A 19,219-nucleotide genomic window follows, 5' to 3' on the forward strand; every position below is an offset into this window, starting at 1 on the left:
TTCCGTTCTTGCCCAGCGTCCAGTTTCTAAGTTGGAAATGCGATAAAATCAATAACTATCGTAGTTCACAAAACCGTTATATGTCGGCAGTGACGGTGTGGTTGGTGAAGGGGAGGGGGGAAGTTTCACTCCCTTTTAAAGCGGTGACCTTGACTTGCAATTGTGGCTCCCCCTCCTTTTTGGCAGTAATCGGCCTTAACTGCCCCCCTCCCCTTTTCCACCTTCTACTCATGCCTTGACCGCGCCCATTTAGACTCGTAACAAGTCCTATTAACAAGGCTTCCTACTTGGAATATTAACTGACGCTTTGTTGAGGATGCTGAGGGAGTTGGAGGAAAAAGGTAGAGGGGCTGATTGCTTCCAGATTCAAGAGTATCCCCTTGAAATAGCGCTGAAGCATCTTGATAAAGAAACGTTTTACACTCATATTTAATTTTCTAGATTTTATTTTTGAAAATCTCTTCACGTCAACTGAGCTGTCATTAGAAACCAACAGCTACAACCAACGCAATGCACGGAAATTTAAGGTGAATACAAGACACTAAGATAAAAAAAAAATATTAGAATAGTTGGGCCGGGATTATAAACTGAGTCCTTCAAAATATGTGTCCAGAAATTTTTTTTAAGTTTGCTTTATATTTTTCGGTAGTATTTAATAACTCTAGCTCATTGAAATGAAAATAATTGTTATTTATTAATCCTTACGAAATATTTGTTAATTTGGCAAAAGAGGGCGGGACGGAGAATTTATTATTCTCATAAAAGAAACCTTTTTTAGTGATACAGTTTTCTCATCGTTTGTCAAAGTCAAATTATAAGGATTTGATGTAATATAAAAAAATAATTTATTTGCACGAAATAATTTTTCTATGAAGTATCAGCAGCAATATCTCTGTAAAAGAAAATAGTATTTTTTTTTTGTGTATGATACATGGTATTCGTACATCAAGAAAACATTAAATGTCACGTTTAGTCAAAACTTATGAAAACTAGTTAATAATATTTTACTTGTGTAAAAAAATACATTTCCTACGATGTATAAACAGTAACATAATTTTTTTTAACGAATCCAGGAAGCCTATGAATCCTTCACAGGTGGAATAATCTCAATCGAGGAAAAGGAGAGTTGCTTTATCATTCAAATAAACACGTAACAAATAATTTTTACCATGCTCGGGATTCAAACAGTTAACCCTGTGTTTGAGTGTCCAACCGGCCTAGAAAGATGTACAGAATGGTCCAAATTGCAACGTAAAGCCAAGATCAGCTGATAGATAAATATTAATAAACATTCTGAATTTAATTTAAAAAGTGTCTTCGTCGACAGGCACTCAATTATTAGATATTGACCTTTAAACTCGAAAATACACTTTTTTTTAAAAAAATTCATAACAGTCATTATCTGTCATATAAACTGTTTTCGGCTGAAGTTGAGTTCTAAAACATTCTAATAAGGACATACTTATATATATTTACACAACTTATTAACTTCGTGACTAAAATAAATATTTTGCTTGTATAAAATCAAACACAAATTGAAAAAAAAAAAAAATCAACAAAGCCTGGATTTGTTTTCGTACCGTAGAATAATAAATAAATAAATAAATAAACAGTATGTGTGCCTCACTTACTCGTGTGATAAAAGTGTACGGCATATCGTTTAGCTTTACACGCGGCCGTCTGGTCATTAAGGCCGTTATTTTGGTAGATCACTCTCTCTGTGAAAGAAAGCAAGTTTTTTTTTGTAACTCTCCGCTTAGTACCACGAGTAGTCGACCACAGTGAGTATAGCCAGACCCAAGCCTAACATTGGTGGACGTAGAACAATTGGTGGAAATAAATAACTCGTAGGAAATGTTGGAGTGCTGCACGATAACTATGGTAATGTACAACGCATTACTCATGACGCATTTATCTCCGGGTTAATGTCTCCCCCGCCCCCTCAACAAGCTAGAGCATTTATTCCTCAACAAATTGGGCGAAATTATAACGATATTACAGAAAAGGAGAAGATCGTTTGTAAACTTACAAAAAAGATTGTGATTTATTCTCACGCCATAGGTTCCAGTTATGAGAAATTTAATGTTAGACACGTGATTCACAAAATAAATAATATAAATCAAAGAAGTACAAAACAATGTGTTGGTTAATTGGCCATATAAATAGCGTACACTTCTCCCATTAATATTTTCTATAGATTTATAGAAAAAATTAGTTCCAGAATTGAAAGTAGTGGTTTGGTCACGTATATTATAGTGTTTTGTAAAACAATATGTCATGTATCATTGCATATCTTCTGTCACTGGCTATTGTGTATTCACAAACACAACTAAGACGTTTCACCATAGGCTTCGATTAAAATACACTGATGTTAATCTTGTGGCGTAATTTCTTACAGACATGTGACTGTAGTTAATGTAATTTTTTCATAAAATTATTATGTTTTATTACAAATTGTGCCATAAAAAAGTACCTATAGGTATTAGCCGATGCAAGCACAACGGCCTGCCTGTAGAATAAGAAAATTTTGAAGTTCATTTGTTTTGTGTTTAGAAATATTAGCACCTCAATTGTAGATATCCTGCTTAGGCTTTTGGTTTTCCTGATTATTTAATTTACTTTCATGTTGCCTTACTTAACTTTGTTCAAGTATTGTTTGTCTAGTTTACTTGTGCTACTATAAATTTAACTTTATCCCAGAGAATAACCTTTTTAGATGCGAGCCCTCAATATTGCTCTTATCTACTGGCAAGCCACATTAACGTAATCTTGCTTGGCTCAGACATTACATACATCTAGGGGTATGCACTTTTCGTGTTTATTTGTTCACAGAATTCGAGGTTATTTTTCTGGAAAATCGGTGTTATTTTTCTCTGAAAGGGAGGTTATTTTGACTACCAAAATGGATAACAGTAATAACAATTTCATATCTCAAGTGTCATGAAAATTGTTTTAATATCTACTTAATACACACCAAATACTAACTACTTAATATTAAAAAAGATGACATTAAAAAGGTATAATTGAAATTGAATGTCCAGTATTTGGAGAAGTATAAGTATTAAGTCATTTCTCAATTCTTATTTAAATACTTAATGTAGCAGGTTTCGGCAATTTTGCCAACAAAAGTTATTACGGTAAATTAACGCATTTTTGTTAAAACTATTTATTACTTTGGATAAGTATGTAGGCCTACGCCACGAATTATTAGAGCACAACTACCACGCCACGCAAGTTCAATTCATACAGTTTACAAGTTTGTCGTATTCAACCACGCGCGGGCACGGCCGTAAACAGCTTTGTTTTGTTGTGAATTCGTGTGAGTGTGCGTGAGCGTGACTGCGCGCGCAGCCTACCGGCTGCCAGCTGCACTGCTGCTGCTGATTGCATCATCGTGTAAGCTCAGCGAGTAACGACGTGTTGTGTAGCTACTGCGTATTTGTTTGATGTTTTGTGTACAAGTGTATCAAACTATACTCACGTCTTTGCTTACATCGTTCAAGTTATTCAAAACATTCAATTTCGCCTCTATACATGTTTACACCGTTTTTCTTACCATAAATACTAAAAACATCATCACATGTTCGTATGTGAGAATAAGCAGCGCATCGTACTCTAGTTGAATTATGGCGGCCGTGTTGATTTACTAATTCTGCACCAGGTTAGGCCTACGTTACGGAATTCGTCAGAAGTACGTATTTTTAGCATAGTTTAATAAAATAGTTATGGATATCGGGTTTATTTGTTTTCAAACGTTAAGATTCGCGTAAAAATAGTATCCTATAATGTGGATATCGGGTTTATTCGTTTTAAAATGCTAAAATTCGCGTAAAAATGATTTTATTGCAAATTCGTGATTATTCGCTTAAATGTCAAAATTCGCATAAAAAATCGTTTTATCGCAAATGCGAATTTTGCATACCCCTACATATATCCATAGTAACCTAATATTTAAGATCTATTTACAATAAATTATTTATTGTTTCAAACGAGTTTTGGATGCTAGAATCGTTATGAATTGTAAGTAAGTTGTATTGTCGAAAGGTTGCATAAATTACTGTGTAACATCTTTGTAGAATATGTTAATGATAACAGTTGTAGCGTTCATGTTCAGTGAAGCTCCCTATGACACTGCTTATTGATTTGCTGAAACAGGAAAATACAAATCTTTCGTTAGCATAACTTCCATAAAGTTTTATTTATTACTTACTATAATACTTTCCTTGTTGTAAGATTAATTAACTTTTTGCGGGCGTCCATATTCTACATAAATTACACGTATTATAATCGTGGTATATAAGAATTGTAATTTCTTCTTAGAGCCAAGTAAGAAACCCAGTTTCTTTATTAAACTAATCATTACAGAATTATTCGGCGCACAACTTTAGGACAAAAATAGACATTGTCTTATATTACTTTACAATCTTTCATTTCAATAACTAACGTGTTAAATTATACATATACCAAGATTAAATTAATCAATTTCCTATTTTTTTTATCACACTGAATTAGTATGTACACTCTTACGTCACTGTAAAAGTGCATAATATTTGTCAGAATAAATCTAAAATGGGCCAAAATACTTGTGAATATTTACCGAAAAACAAATTTCACTTAAATTTTCTTATTTACTACATATCGCTAGAAGTTAAAAATACTAGACTGATAGTTTGGTATACCGTTAGTTCACTCAGATTATTTGTAGTGTAATTGGTTACTTGAGGGTAATAAAAATAATTACTAAACAATGCATATGTAAATTAGCATACATCGGAAAACAAATACACAAACATGTATGGCACAGGGTGGTGTTATTACCGAAGCACAAAAGTAAAAATACAGCAACAAGTGTAGGTGTAAACTACACTAATATCAGCGGAAACTCTCCTGCCACATAGACTACATTTAGTGTAAAATGTCAAAAATTTTTACAGTGTACGCGGGGCCGGCTGATCTATAAAAAGCTAAATAAGTAACGTGGGAATTCGCTGTCCAAATGCAAGAAGCGGAGAGATCGATTAGGTCGTCGATCGCACGAAGATCGATACCAACCACAACTTTACAACCTTGGCACGAGGCAGTTAGGAATGACTGTGCTGGGCCTCAGTTTGAAAAACTACTGAGGAAAAGTGAATTTCCAATGATTATGACTAACCGATAAAAATTCATAAACCTCACAACCTAAAATAAAGGAAGTATTAGCGAGTGATAACATAAAATATAATTAATATTACTGTTACGAACGCGAGAGACAAGACCGCGACGCGCACCAGGTTCAGGGCTGGCTGGCGGCCACTGACGTCACGCGCCGTCCACTGACGTAAGACATGCCACGCGTGCCTGGCCGGATTACAAGGGTCCTCGCTACCCTCTCACCCCTCCGCACCCTCCAACCTCGGGCTATTGTCACCTTTAGTGGCCTGGGAATTTCGGGCTTACAGAGGCCGCCGCGTGGAGTGACGTGTATAAGCATCGCCATTCTTGACGTTTCGGGTGTCGGGTCGGCCGGGAAGACGCGACTCGTCGCAGCTGCTCTTGTCGGTTCGAGAAGGGTGCCACAGTTACTTAAGCAGCGACGCCGGCCTCCGAGCGAGTTCCGAGAGTTCGGAGAGTTCCTCGAGTGAAGGGAAGTGCGACATCGGCGAAGAGGGTGAGAGACCCCGCTGGAGAGTGGCGTGACGCGGAGCGACGGGACCGTGAGAGTGCGACTGAGTGGCGCGAGACTGTATGTGTGGACAGGCGCGAGGTAAGAAGCGAACCACTGTCGAGCCTAGCTCCAGTGATGAGTGCGAACTGCGGAACAAGACAGACATTGAGTGACTTGCGAATTAACATTTTTAAGTGCCAGTGATTGGTGATCAAAACATTTTAAAGTACAAATATTCATTAGTAATGTAAATATTAGTAATTAATAGAACTGTAATTAAATTTAATTGGACTATACCTTATTAAACCCAGTTTTCTCCACATACATCGTAACATTATTATACTTCAAATACACTAAGAAATATGTACTTATACACATTTGTACGCTGCACACAAAAAAAAAACAATTTTATATGTTATTATAGAAATGCTTGAGTCACAAATAAATGTCATCCTAGTATTACAAAAAGACCCGCGTTTTTAAACGAATGCCTGGTTGGACCACCAAATAGGGTGCATAAAAATAACTGTTCAAGATTTCAGAAATGGGTGTGATTACGAAATAGATTTTAAGAGATATAAAACGTGCCTGTAAAAGAATAATTTTAAACGAATATTTTTGGACAGTGAAAATATTTGAGGGGTATGTTTTCACAAGCGTTTTCAAAGGCGAAATATAATAACCAAAGACGCAATCTTGGTTTCAACAGTTTTTAAGCCACAACTATTTTGTATCAATTAATTTAGAAAAATTTGGCTTCGTTAAAGTATAGTATATCATTTCATGGAATTTATGACGTAAATAGTGACACTGTTGTTGTGAAGTTACAGGCGTTTAGTATTGAATTCATTTTTAGTAAATGACTACAACGGTTATCACACTGTTTTATGACATTAGTAAATCTCTTTATGCATAATTTTTTCCTTAAAGACAGCAACTTTTCAAAACAAACCGATAAAATAATTGTTTAGGCATAAAAACTCATGAAACCAATTACGAACAACTCTTCTTTTTTCCCAGGAAATTTCTTCCTCAAAAAAGTCCGTCGTTCACTTACTATAATTTCTAACAGTGTCTAAGCCAGTTAAGTGTATAGATTATATTAGGCGAGAAAGGCATGTGATTCGTTGGCCATTTTCGCCCTTATAGACATCGTGCAGGTGCGCCCAACTGACAGTAAGCCCTTCTTCTGACCGCTATAGCCTGTGTAATGCAGCTTGTCTCAAATTAGCCACATCTCAACAGCTAGTGCCAGCGGGTCCCACTTCCCAACTGTCCATTGTTTGTTTACGGACACTGTTGATAGAACGACAGTGGCAGAAGTAAACGCAGACTCGTTGTCTGAAAGCTTCCAGCAATATGGAATAGTATTGTACATCATTGCTGGTTAAACTGTCTCTCATAAGAAACCTCAATAACGGACAAGATGAATATGCAAGCACGCAGAAAAAAAGGCTCAAAACTGCCGATGTCAAGAGTTTAACACAGACAGCACATACAATACTACTACACAGACGGACATAGTGGTCTCACAACGACGAGACAGTTGCAAATAAATATAGTTTAAAAAACTAAAGAAACATGCTTTTAAAGATTATCAAACTAAAAAGTAAAAAATAATTTTAAAATTTAATATATGACAATAGTATATAAGCAATACTAGTATAAACGAGAAAAAAGCTTGAGGCGCTTTGTGCCATATTTTTTGTATATTAAGCGCCTCATGCTTTTTTCTCGTTTATAATAGTATTGCTTATATACTATTGTCATATATTAAATTTTAAAATTATTTTTAACTTTTTAGTTTGATAATCTTTAAAAGCATGTTTCTTTAGTTTTTTTAAACTATATTTATTTTTAACTTTTTAGTTCGATATTCTTTAAAAGCATGTTTTTTTAGTTTTTTAAACTATATTTATGTATAATTATCATAGGGAAATGAGTTACCGACACTACCTATTACCATCTGAGATAACTATTTGGAGTTGCAACGTCACAAAGAAATGGTAAAGTCTCTCCGAATCATTTACAGTTAGATGTATGGATATAATCTTAGAATTTACCGGGAAAAAAAAAAAAAAAAAAAAACATTTTCTTTTTTCGGCGTGGCCGGGAGTAGAACCCACGAACGCTAAATCTGAAAGCTGACGTCACAGAAATCGCGCGCCTTAGACCGCTCGGCTAACGAACGTTAAGAAATTAGTGGGACATTTTACAGTGATGATCTACTCACTCTTAGTCGAAAGAGTTACAGACGGACAGACAAACAAACATACAGGTGAAGCTAATATAAAGCATGTAAAAAGCAAATAAAGATATTTTTTTAAAAATACATATGGCAAATCAGAGACGCACAGGCGATGCGACTAAACAGATATTCTGGACAACACAATAACAACAGCACAGACGAACAGAGTAGGCTCCCGTTTTTTTGTTAGCTTTATATGCGTAGACTATTGGTACTACTTTTGAGAACTGTAATACTTGAGACTAGTAACGTGATACAGACTATACTGCTTGCTTGCTCCCATTCCCGGACCTAGATTCCGGTGGTTTGTTTGGGATGCTTGTGACCAGAATGGTGAAGGGTTTGCGGTAAGTGTTGCATGGAAAGGAGGGAAGGGGGAAAGCTGTTGTTGCAATCTCCGCGTGCGGCCCGGCCATCAGCACCAGGTGCCTCCGAGAGTGGGAGAGTTGCATACCGCCATCAGGTCTGCCAACCTCACGACGCGTCACGAGTGCCGACAGCGCTCACCGATGACGTCACGATCGGCCCCGCCCCTAGATGTACTTCGTGTGGCTATCGCCTCTGGATGTCTGCCCGTTTCCCCCCAGTGGTTCGTGGACGTTATGATCGTTCATCGCGAGAATGCACGAATTAAAAAGAAGCGTGTAATTGTTGTACGCGTTCCGCACGCGTTCTATCAACGTTCATCTGTCTCGCCAAGGAAAACATACAAGATTTAGTAATAGAAACCATTTGAAATGTGAAACAACATAAAATAATCCCTGTAATGGAATATAATTTTTAAAGGAATTGTTTCGTTTAAACTCGGTGGAACCACCGGCCTTGCGCAATTGTCGAGTCAGCAAGTCTTTGTGCTTTGACCGCGCGCCGTGACTCGCCGCCCTAGCGATTCCGTTTGCACCGCGATGCATTGCGACAGAGGTGAAGGCGGTTCAAAGAGAGTACATGGCGTTATGCAAGGACACGAGGGTATGTGTGGAGAGAGCCGATGGCAGTCCAGTGCAGTATTGCTACGTTACTTAGAGGACTAGAAATGCGTGAAGCAACTAAGACGAATTGTAGAGCCTTACCGTAGTACGCAGTACGGCGGGTCCTAGGTTGGATCCTCGGGTGGAGTATAGCTTACAGCGACTAGACTTCTTATACAGGGCTGAGCATGCAGAGACGACCAATAAATAGCAAGTTCCTTAGATATATACCTGCCAGTGTATTAATTGAAGGCCACTATGGCTAACTCCCCACAAACCAGGCAGGCGACAAGTGCGAATATCACGAACCCTGCACCCTCATTTCTCCTTTCCCCTTCCCTTCTATCCCTACCCAGCATCCCTTTTCCCTCGTGCTTTTTAAGTCCAGTTTAACACTGGTAGTATCAGAACTTTCGTTACTTTAAAATGTTTGAAAGAACATATCGGCAACCATCACGAATAACATTATTATAAGCTCGGACCCTTACATTTGGTGTCAGAACCTCGACCTCTTACAACATCCTCTTAGTTTTAATATCACTTAAAAAAAATTCTTGGAGAAAGATCGTCTAAAATTACTAGTACACCAGAATTTTTCTTGCATCATGGAACGTTAGTGATTCGTCGGAAAATAGCTATGTCGTGTTAAAATATCGCACGCAGTAAGTACATGTTTTGTAAGCTCTGTTGACCAAAAAATGTTTCGCGATGTTTAAACATAATTAATGATAGGGTTTTACGTCGCTCGTCTATGCACTGGGGGCTTAGCATGACGATTAAAATGGACTCCGAACAGTCCTATTAGTAAATTTGAATGATGCCGCGGTGTTGGGATCGAACCCAGGACCCTCGCCGCACGCACACCGAGGACTTCCCCCGGGAGACGCAACCTTTATCCTCGTCGCTAGCGGACACGCGCGCGCCCATCGCGTCTCGCCGGCCACGACAGGCTGCAGGTCTCGCGGAACACGCGATGACTCTCACGTGCAGACCTTTCCTCCCGGCACCTGAACCAGAGGAATTGCCAGTCCTACCTGTGTTACATGTTAGAAATCGGAGGAGTTTAATCCATGGAAATTATCATGCAGAGGGACGAAATAAGAATACAAAAATTTAACTTTTTACTTTCTGACGTATTTTTAAAATCATTACGTACCATAGCATTGCGATTTTTCAAGTAACTTACCGTTTTTATGACTACGTACGAATAATTTAGCAATATTTCAATTACTAAACATATGTGTGAACAGACGGTTAGTGTAATTCAGCTACATTAATTACGTATTCTTATGTATTAAATACGTACTATTCATGTGGTTTACCTAACCCAAATATAATTTTTTATGGTAAGAATCAGCAACGTACAAAAACCTAAATTTAGAAAGATAAATGAAATCAAACAGTTACAAATACCTACTACGAAATACGAAGAAACGTTAAAAAAAATTATTTGCAAAAACTTACAACCACACATAACACGTGAACGTATTGTTTCAAATATTCATCATTGTGGAAATCATATTCCTCTATTAATTTCTAAGATAATAAAATAATACAATTATACTTTGGCCATTGTACTGAATAATTTTTAAAAATATTAGGCAGCACAATAAGCAATTTTTGGAGATTTTTTTTCTGGGTGCGCTTCTTTTCTAAATAATTACCGAATCCGGCACCTACAAGGTCACTCTCCTCCCAATCACTGTGGAGAGCGTGTTATCCACGCACCTTCCCTTGAGGCCCCCGCCTACCCGGGGCGCAGAGCTTCACGCGATTTGCAAACTGGTCGAGATATGCGGGTGGTGTCTGTTGGCGAAAAGCGTTTAAGAATATCCTGAAGGAGGGTGAGTTGTTTATAAATTGTATTTTTTTTATAAAAGTGAAAATAGCTGAAACGCGAGTTAAAAAAAATTTTTTTTTTGAAAGAAACACTCGTCACAGATTCTTGAAAGCGACTTGCATTACATATTTATCTTCATATATTCGCGAACTATTGTTGTGGTCACGGCTCAAATCCCATAGTTACGAGAAGACTGCGCGCCGGTTCAGAAGCACCAGCCAGCGTCGCCGACACAGATACGCCCCTTAGGGGGGGGGGGGGGGGAGGGATGAATGAATCGACGAGGGTCACACGAGGGTGTGGCTGAGGTCTGTGTGACGAGCAGGGATCGCAATCCAGCCAAAAGTGGGGGATCACCGCCATCCCGAAAGATCCAGGATCATTTGGAGTCCCGGGATCACTCAGAGTCGTGAATCCGTCGTGAAATCGCGCGGAACCCAGTCAGATCTGCCGCCCGCCCAACCGCTGAGCGCGACGTTGCCGCTCCGTCGCTTCGCGCCTGTCAAGCACCGCCGCGCCGTCTCACTCGTCAGTCTGCATTCGACTCGCGTCAACAGAGGTGTGGTTCGGTGGGCAATCCGTAGGGGCGCGCATTTTTCGCGAAAAGATCTGAACGCCTATTAGACTGCAACAAGGTATACCCGCACTTGTGGTTTCTAACTTGTGCTTGGCGGCCGTCTGCGAGAGAATTAGTTGCCTTATTTGACAGAGCCACTCGGGACGCGTTTGCTTCCCCACTGAATCACTGTGATTGGTGTTGTTACAATCGATACGTACCTGGGAGAAACTCACCCAATCACGAAACACAGACGATGCTACAGTGTTTTAACTTTCATCTAGTCTCGAAATCTTTTCGCGAAATCTGCATGCCCCTAATCCGTCGTCGTGTAAGTTAAATATACTTATGTTTACGTACGTTTACATAATGACTGCCTTTACCTTAATTCAAAGACAATTTCATTTTACTGTGGTACCTTTATAGAAATGTTTTCTTAGCCATTCACGTAAGGTGTGTTACATTAATTCGGGTACAAAACCAAACCTTTATTTTTTAATTGTATGTACTATTCAAGTAGCCTATGTATCTTTCAAAACCACGCCAGAATAATATTGGTGAGAATAATGAAAAAAAAAAATGCTACTGGCATTATTTGAAAAACGTCTAAACGCGATGAAAAATCAAAATGCGTAATGAGTACTCAATTTTTGAAAATAAGCCAACGTTCTACCACTTGCAAGGAGAACTAGAAAAGCAGATGTAGCAAGACAATGAAGACTACACTCAACAAACAGGAACTAGAATTCTTTTTTTTGAGAAAAAAAATTTATTAAAAAAAGAAATGGGGGCATACGAAACTGATGGAGGGAAAGGAAAATACTTGACTTTGATGCGCGGCTATTTATTGATGTTCAAACCAACAAGTGTAGAGGCGTAAAGAGCATTTCCTGATGCTGGTTACAAATGTAGTTCTTTAAGAAGTAGACTGAAATATGACACAATAGATGCCATTTGTTTTTTAAGATAATTTTTCCAAAAAAAAGTAATGAATTGATTATTAAAAATACATTTTTAATTAAATTTATAATCTTTATGAGTAGGTGTGTGATGTGTTTTGCAATTTAATAATAAACAAAACTATTTAAAATAATTTTACTAACCAGAACTACTAATAGTACTACCATTTGTTTATTCTTGTATGTTTATTAATAACTTAGTTCGATTATTGAATTCTGTATAATAGAAGACACCTACGCGGGATCTGGCGAGATTAGCAACGATCCTGCAAATCTCCCGCGGGGTTGAAATGACAGCGGGAATATTTATTTAACTTTTATGAATGAATCAGGCATTGTTTCACTAAATAAGTTGCAGGGGCCGTTTTGTAATTTGTGCTTGGAAATAAAAATTATCCTAACTATTATTATTTTTCAGAATTATTTAATGATGTCAAGACCACCTTTTTGCAAACTTTCCCACAAGTTTTTGGTGATGTTTTAAATTATGTTTGTTCGTTTTAGATTGATTACTGTATTTAAATTCGTCGTTGTTATGTAGGTAACAGTTTTTAAGCTTGTCGATCTCTTACCAGGAATATTATTGGTTTTGGTTCCACGAAAGGTTTATTATTAATCCCATGCATGGTTTACTGAAGGAAGTTATGAAAACATTACAGCATATTTTCTAGTATATATTTTATTAACATTAAAAAATTATTTTTAGTCACAGTGAATAATCCTTCAAAACTATATACAAACCATAATGCTTGTCTGCTGAACTCTCTGCTAACAGAACTTGAGTTTCTGTAAACTTATCTTACAAACAATGTAAAAATGTATCATATGCATGAAATGCTACTCACGTATTCTCATCAACGCACTGAGTACACAATTAAAGCGTTTATTTTTACGTGCTTCGTTAGCGAAACAACGCGTGTAAGCGGATAGCATTTGGCGGATTAAATGAATGCGAACAAACAAAAAAAGGACGCCAAAGGACACATAAATAATAATTCTTTGCTAAGTTGATATTTATGAGCACATATAGTACGAGTTGGTGATGGCGTTACAAGCCCCAGCGCGTTTCAAAATACGGCAGCGAAGGACAAACAATAATTTAAAAAATGTTTGTGGAACATAAAATACTTTACGTGGTGCGGTTTGATTGCACATCAATTCAGACTGAAGGTATAGGCTTTAACACACATTAGTCAATTTGTTTGACATACACACTACCAAATTTACCACACTTTAAGACGAACCCTTGTGGACTTACGACGAGAAAAATGCTTACTTACCCACAAAATAATTATGTCTTATTTTCATGAAAATATTTTTTTTTTTTGTAAAAACCTAAGGCTAGTTGATCACTGAGACTTTGTTTGCTCGGGAAAATAAAAGTATGGACTTTTTTTCAAGTCAACAATATCTTTGATGATACCACACATGCATGTCATTTCTGTGTTCACTTAAGCCACTCTTTTCCTCAGAGAATGTCTGAACTAATGGTTGCGATATGCCACACAATGCAGGCTGCTTCCTGCGGCTTCACAAGGTGTCACTGAGTCAACTGTGAGCATCCTGTTGCATCTGCCGTTGCACTAGCTCTCAGAACTGTAATATGAAGTGGATGAATAAAGTTAAAAACAGAAAGAAACGAAATCTATTGTCCTCTATAGACTTCATCGTTCAAGCTGCGTCTGTAAAATAAATTAACTATCGAATGCTCATACCTTCCAGCTACTAAATAATAAATGCGAAAAAAAGTCACATTTTAAAATTATATTTAAAAAAAATACTAGCAGTAATTTCTCGTGTATGAGAACGAACATATGGTAGTTAAATTGTTATTTTTTTTTGTAACCAGTGTATTTTCCTTGCTGTTCACGGAATTGTCCTGCACATTCACACTGAAATTTTACAATTACATTACGTGGTAAGTAATTTTCCCTTACTAAACTTGTAAAAAAAACTCATTTCTTTAAGGTAATCTTCCCTTTCATGCCAGTCTGAATTTCGGTTCCCGAAATCCCACAGGAAACCCTGGGATAGTTCCTTTCTACATGCCGTGGCCTGTTCCCGCCCCAATATTTCTTGTCTGTATCATTTATTCTTTACTTGCGTTGAACATTTCGCCGACAGCGAGGCCACGAGAGACGGTCGACATACGCCGTAAAAATGTTTTGTAAAATAACATATTCGGTGGTAGTGAATTTTTTTGTACAATTTTTTTTTCGTGTTGTTCGGGAAAAAAACACAAACAGTTTGTATATTTTTACACATTTCTTGTGCAAAATTACTACTACATAGTGTAATTTTACACCAAATGTAAGTTTATATTCTAAAGATTTAACACCAAGTAAAATAACACGTTCCTTTTTTATAATAAAACAGCTAGGCAACATTCCGTGTGCAAAATTACCACAAAACCATGGAATTTGACACAAAATGTAGGTTGATATTCTAAAAACTGAGCATTTGTGTAAAAAAAAAAAAAAAAAAAAAAAACTACACAGTCAACGTGTAAATTAGCCGTTTTTATTTAATGATTTACACCCAGCACAATTAAAAACTAGGGATTTACGGAAAGGTATCAGACGTAAGAGATTGTGAGGTACCATCCCAGCTCTCTTCTGGAGTGACGTCGGCGAAACCCCACTATCCAGCCCGGGTCCTCTGGAAGGAGTCCAGCGCCTTACCACTGCATTTCGCTCCAACCTTGCAGGCCGTAGCCAGGATTTTGTCGAGTACAGCCATTATATTATTTTTTATGAGTAAATTCATTTATAATTCAATTTGAAAACATGATTGACTGTCAAATTAAAAAACAAGCTCAGCAATTAGTAGACTTTTAGAAATCCAAATTTTACACATGGAAATTTAAGTGAATTTTTTTCTTGAGAAAAGAAAACTAAATATTTTATATTTTGGTTTTTATTTAATTTTTTAATGCTTTTTCTTAAAATAATTATTTGATGATTTTGTTAAAATAAGTCATCAATACACAGCATATATACATATATATGTATATATATAATTAAATACATGAAACACGTATCAAGTTTGTAAGACAGACGGGCTTACAGTAACACAATTCCTGAGGCTTCTGTGTGTGAGGCACGTGAGGCTATAATGGGGAGGGAATAATATCACTAAGGATTACAGTAACTCTTCTAAATTAAACTAATATCTCTGTAACGTTATTTAGCTAGGTGGCTATAATTTTCTCGCTCTGACTTGTCTTGTGCTTGGATCCAGGAATGGAGGGGTGTACCTGATGCTTGTCCGTGTCACTGCTTGTCTCTGCCGGCCTCATTGTCGACACGCGATGCTTCAGCGACAGAAGAAAAAGAAAAGCCAGGACAGGTCATGCTATAATTCTTTCACATGTCACTGAGCTATCGTGTAGTCTTGCTGCATAGGACCTGTATTTCTGTAACAACAAGCTAAATTATTACGGTACAAAGTAGAGTTTTATGAGTTGCCGAATCTAATGCTTGAAGTATTACTGTTTTTTTTTGTCCGAGAATTTTTGAGTGCTTTTAAAAGGGTATAAAACGTATTCCTGAAATCTCGAATAGCGTTGTTTTTATTTACAGAATGTACCATTATCCAAGTTTATTTTAATTAGTTTACGTCAAACAATTCTTGGTGATAAAAAAAAGCATTATTTGTATACAAAAATAATTTTCACGTCTGTTTATATCACGAATCACAAACAATGGCACTGAGTGGAAATAATAAAACAAAACAAGTAGCTTTTTAAAACTTTGGATCTGAACCAAAATTTCACTTCTGAAAGGGTATTTTCCATATCATCATTTTTAAAAAAGATCATTAAAAGACAAGCGGGAAAGAGTTCCTCCACCACGCTTCCACAGCCATTCATAAACTTTTAATAACCGGTAGAATAAACAATGGAGCACGGTGTAAAGAACATATCTCAACGTCTGCGGAAGTTTTTAATTGCGCATTTCCGTTTCTCCTCGTTGATTCGCTACCCGCGTGTAGTTTTTGATTCAGACCTTCCTCTCTGATCCATGCTTACAACGCCCCGTGATCCGCTCAAACCCGCAAATCCTTTTTTTTATTACTAGGATTAATTTTCCAGGCAAAACAAAAGTGTTTTCGGTTCAGAGAAACATGGCGGAATGTTTTCCGGTGATGGACTCCTCTCACGCATATATATATATATATTTTTAAATCCCCGGGCTTGGCGAAACGCACGGAAAACACTAAACCGTTCCATCTGCCTGCGGCCATTCGCTCCGGAAGTGGATTAATGTGTCCCGCCGGTGCTCTGATGAATTCAATTAGGAGAAGAGTGGATAAACAATTAGCCCCGAGGCGAGAACATGCAAGGCCGTGAGCTGCCCGCTACAATGACCGGGCCTCCAAGATTTAAGGAGCGTGTACAAAACGATTTGGTGTTTGAAATGCATGTAAGTGAAATAGGAATGCATTAATCAAAATTAACTCTCTAACTTACGATTATCCTTTTATATTTATAGATGTACTTATTCTAACAAAACATTTCTTTCCCAAAATTTCTGTATATAAGTACATACATACATACATACATACATACATACATACATACATACATACATACATACATATATATACACACACGTATGTATATATGTACATACATATATATACACACACCAGCGAATGTGTGTGATGTGCACAGTACACAACTCAAAACACGTATGTCTAGTTGTTTTACTTTGCCGATATGTAATTCCACGTAACAGGGATCCAGTACATCACCTTCTACGCGACAAAGGCTGCACCGATGAACAGTGGAATTTACGGAGCTATGTCCCTTGACATTTCTCCTACTCTACACGTGCGGCACTAACAGTTTCATTGTGCACTTTAGATACAACCTGTATGAGTATGGGATTATGTCTCGCGGAAAGCGCCTCTCCGTTGTACGAGCCGAGAAGGTATTAGCGGCCGTAGGAAAAAAAAAACAGAGAATTTTAACGTAGATTTTTTGTGAAAACGTCGAGATAAATTCATAACAAGTGTTTTGTATTAATATGTAATCCAGTTGTCAACCTCTTGAATAAGATGGTTACGCAGATTAGTATAATGGTCACAGAATAGATGAAATCACGCGCATTCGTCTACAATGGTACGCTGACGTCACAAGCATGACAATTAATGCGAGACAAACACGTACAGACATGACCTGTCCGTTGTGGGCTCAACCACTTTTGACGCATTATTAATATCGTGGTTATTAGCGATTAAAAGCTGACGGTATTTTTTACACACAAGAATGTACGACCGACTATCACTGTAACGAGCGAATAGACGTTTTCACGTCAAAAACAGGAGAATAATAGTAACAGTTAACTATATTTAAAAATAATACTTAATATTTACTTATAATACAGGGTTTTTTAATGTAAACTCTAGATGAAGAAAACCTAACCGACCTTACTTTTACTATTATTTACCTTATTTCCCAGAAGCCGCTATTCTGGAGAATACCACTGAGAATGAATTTTGAACTGCGCCACCTCCTGTCCACCCTCTTAATCCCCTGGGAACAACAGTTTCGGATCCGTCGCGGGGCGTGTCTCCCAAGAAAGTACGAAGTGTGGTCCCGGCTAGAACCCTGGGGGGAAGAGAATAATTTATGGTTGGATCCAGAGACCTGCGAAACGGCGACCTCGGTGACAACCCTCCCCCCCCCCCCCCCACCCCATCCTTGGTTGGATTTCGTTTCCCGAAGACACGGGAACAAAGAGCGATGATTGTGTTTTCCTCCGAGCGTTGGTTGTCGACGTTACCAGCGTCTGTCGCGGGCCCAGCCATCATTTCCGGTCGCGGACAGGAAAAAAAAGTTGCCAGTCGCCAGCGTCCATTCAAGTAGTAAGGCATTCTCTCTCAAAACGTCTTACAAAGAAAAATCATATTTTCCTCCAGAAGAAGACGACACGCTCGTTGAAAACTCAACAAAGTGTCCTTAGTAGAATAGATCGCTTATTATAAAATATATTTAAAAGTACCCTGTATCATAACTGTACATTCTAGAAAACAAAAATCATGACATGTTTGCTACAAGATAAATAATATATATTTTTTTAATGAACTGCATTTTGTCTTAAGTTTCCACTCAGTTTCCAGTCATAATTTTTTTTATTTGCTAGGGAGCATGTGTCTGTTATATGATGTCATTTGATGTCTTCTTGGATTAAATTGAACACAAACTTGACCTGTACTGGAGATAGTCGCATGAATTCAGTGAATTGGTTTTTATCTGCGTACAGATGATTGATCACAAGTTTTTGTAGAATCCGTCATTAGTTCTAGCTGAAAATAAGGAGTGTACGTGATTCCTATCTTTGTTTAATGATTTATACGTTCACAGTAAATCGTCATTCGCAGCCTTAAAAAAAAAGTCATTGTTACTATAGCACGTGACTGAAACAGACCACCAGAAATTCTCCGGTATTAAAAAATTCGGGAATATAAACGCTGTTACAACACACACACTTGGACGAAAACACTTCCTCGATTGAAGCTAGAGTTCATCGGGGCGCGATCATCGCTGGCGATCATCACTTACACTAGACGCTCGTAGGAAAACGTTCCTTTATGCAAGTGGGACCCGGAATCATGGTGGGTTCAACGACTTGCAGGCTAGACTTCATGGCACTGTGCTTTCACGAATCCTAAATCATACTTTCATCAGCTGCTATCTTCGAGAGTAAACATCCTCTTGTGCTCGGATCGCACCAGAATTCTACGTCTTTTTGCGAACAAGCCGTTCCATGTTGAGGCCAAAAATATGTAACTTCGCAAAATGATGTGTTATGTAAAACAGAAGTAGATGGAATGACAGAACACTGGACACTGATAAATTTAAAGAAAATGTTTTTTTTCCCCAACAAACTTTCAATTAAAAAAAGCCACACGTCACAATAACTTCTGAAAACTGCGGCTGCCAGCAAGGATTCAAGCTTCATACGCGTCTTGTTTGAAAATATTCTCTGTAAAAT

Source organism: Bacillus rossius (assembly GCF_032445375.1).
Source record: "Bacillus rossius redtenbacheri isolate Brsri chromosome 9 unlocalized genomic scaffold, Brsri_v3 Brsri_v3_scf9_1, whole genome shotgun sequence".
In the NCBI taxonomy this organism is placed as follows: domain Eukaryota; kingdom Metazoa; phylum Arthropoda; class Insecta; order Phasmatodea; family Bacillidae; genus Bacillus; species Bacillus rossius.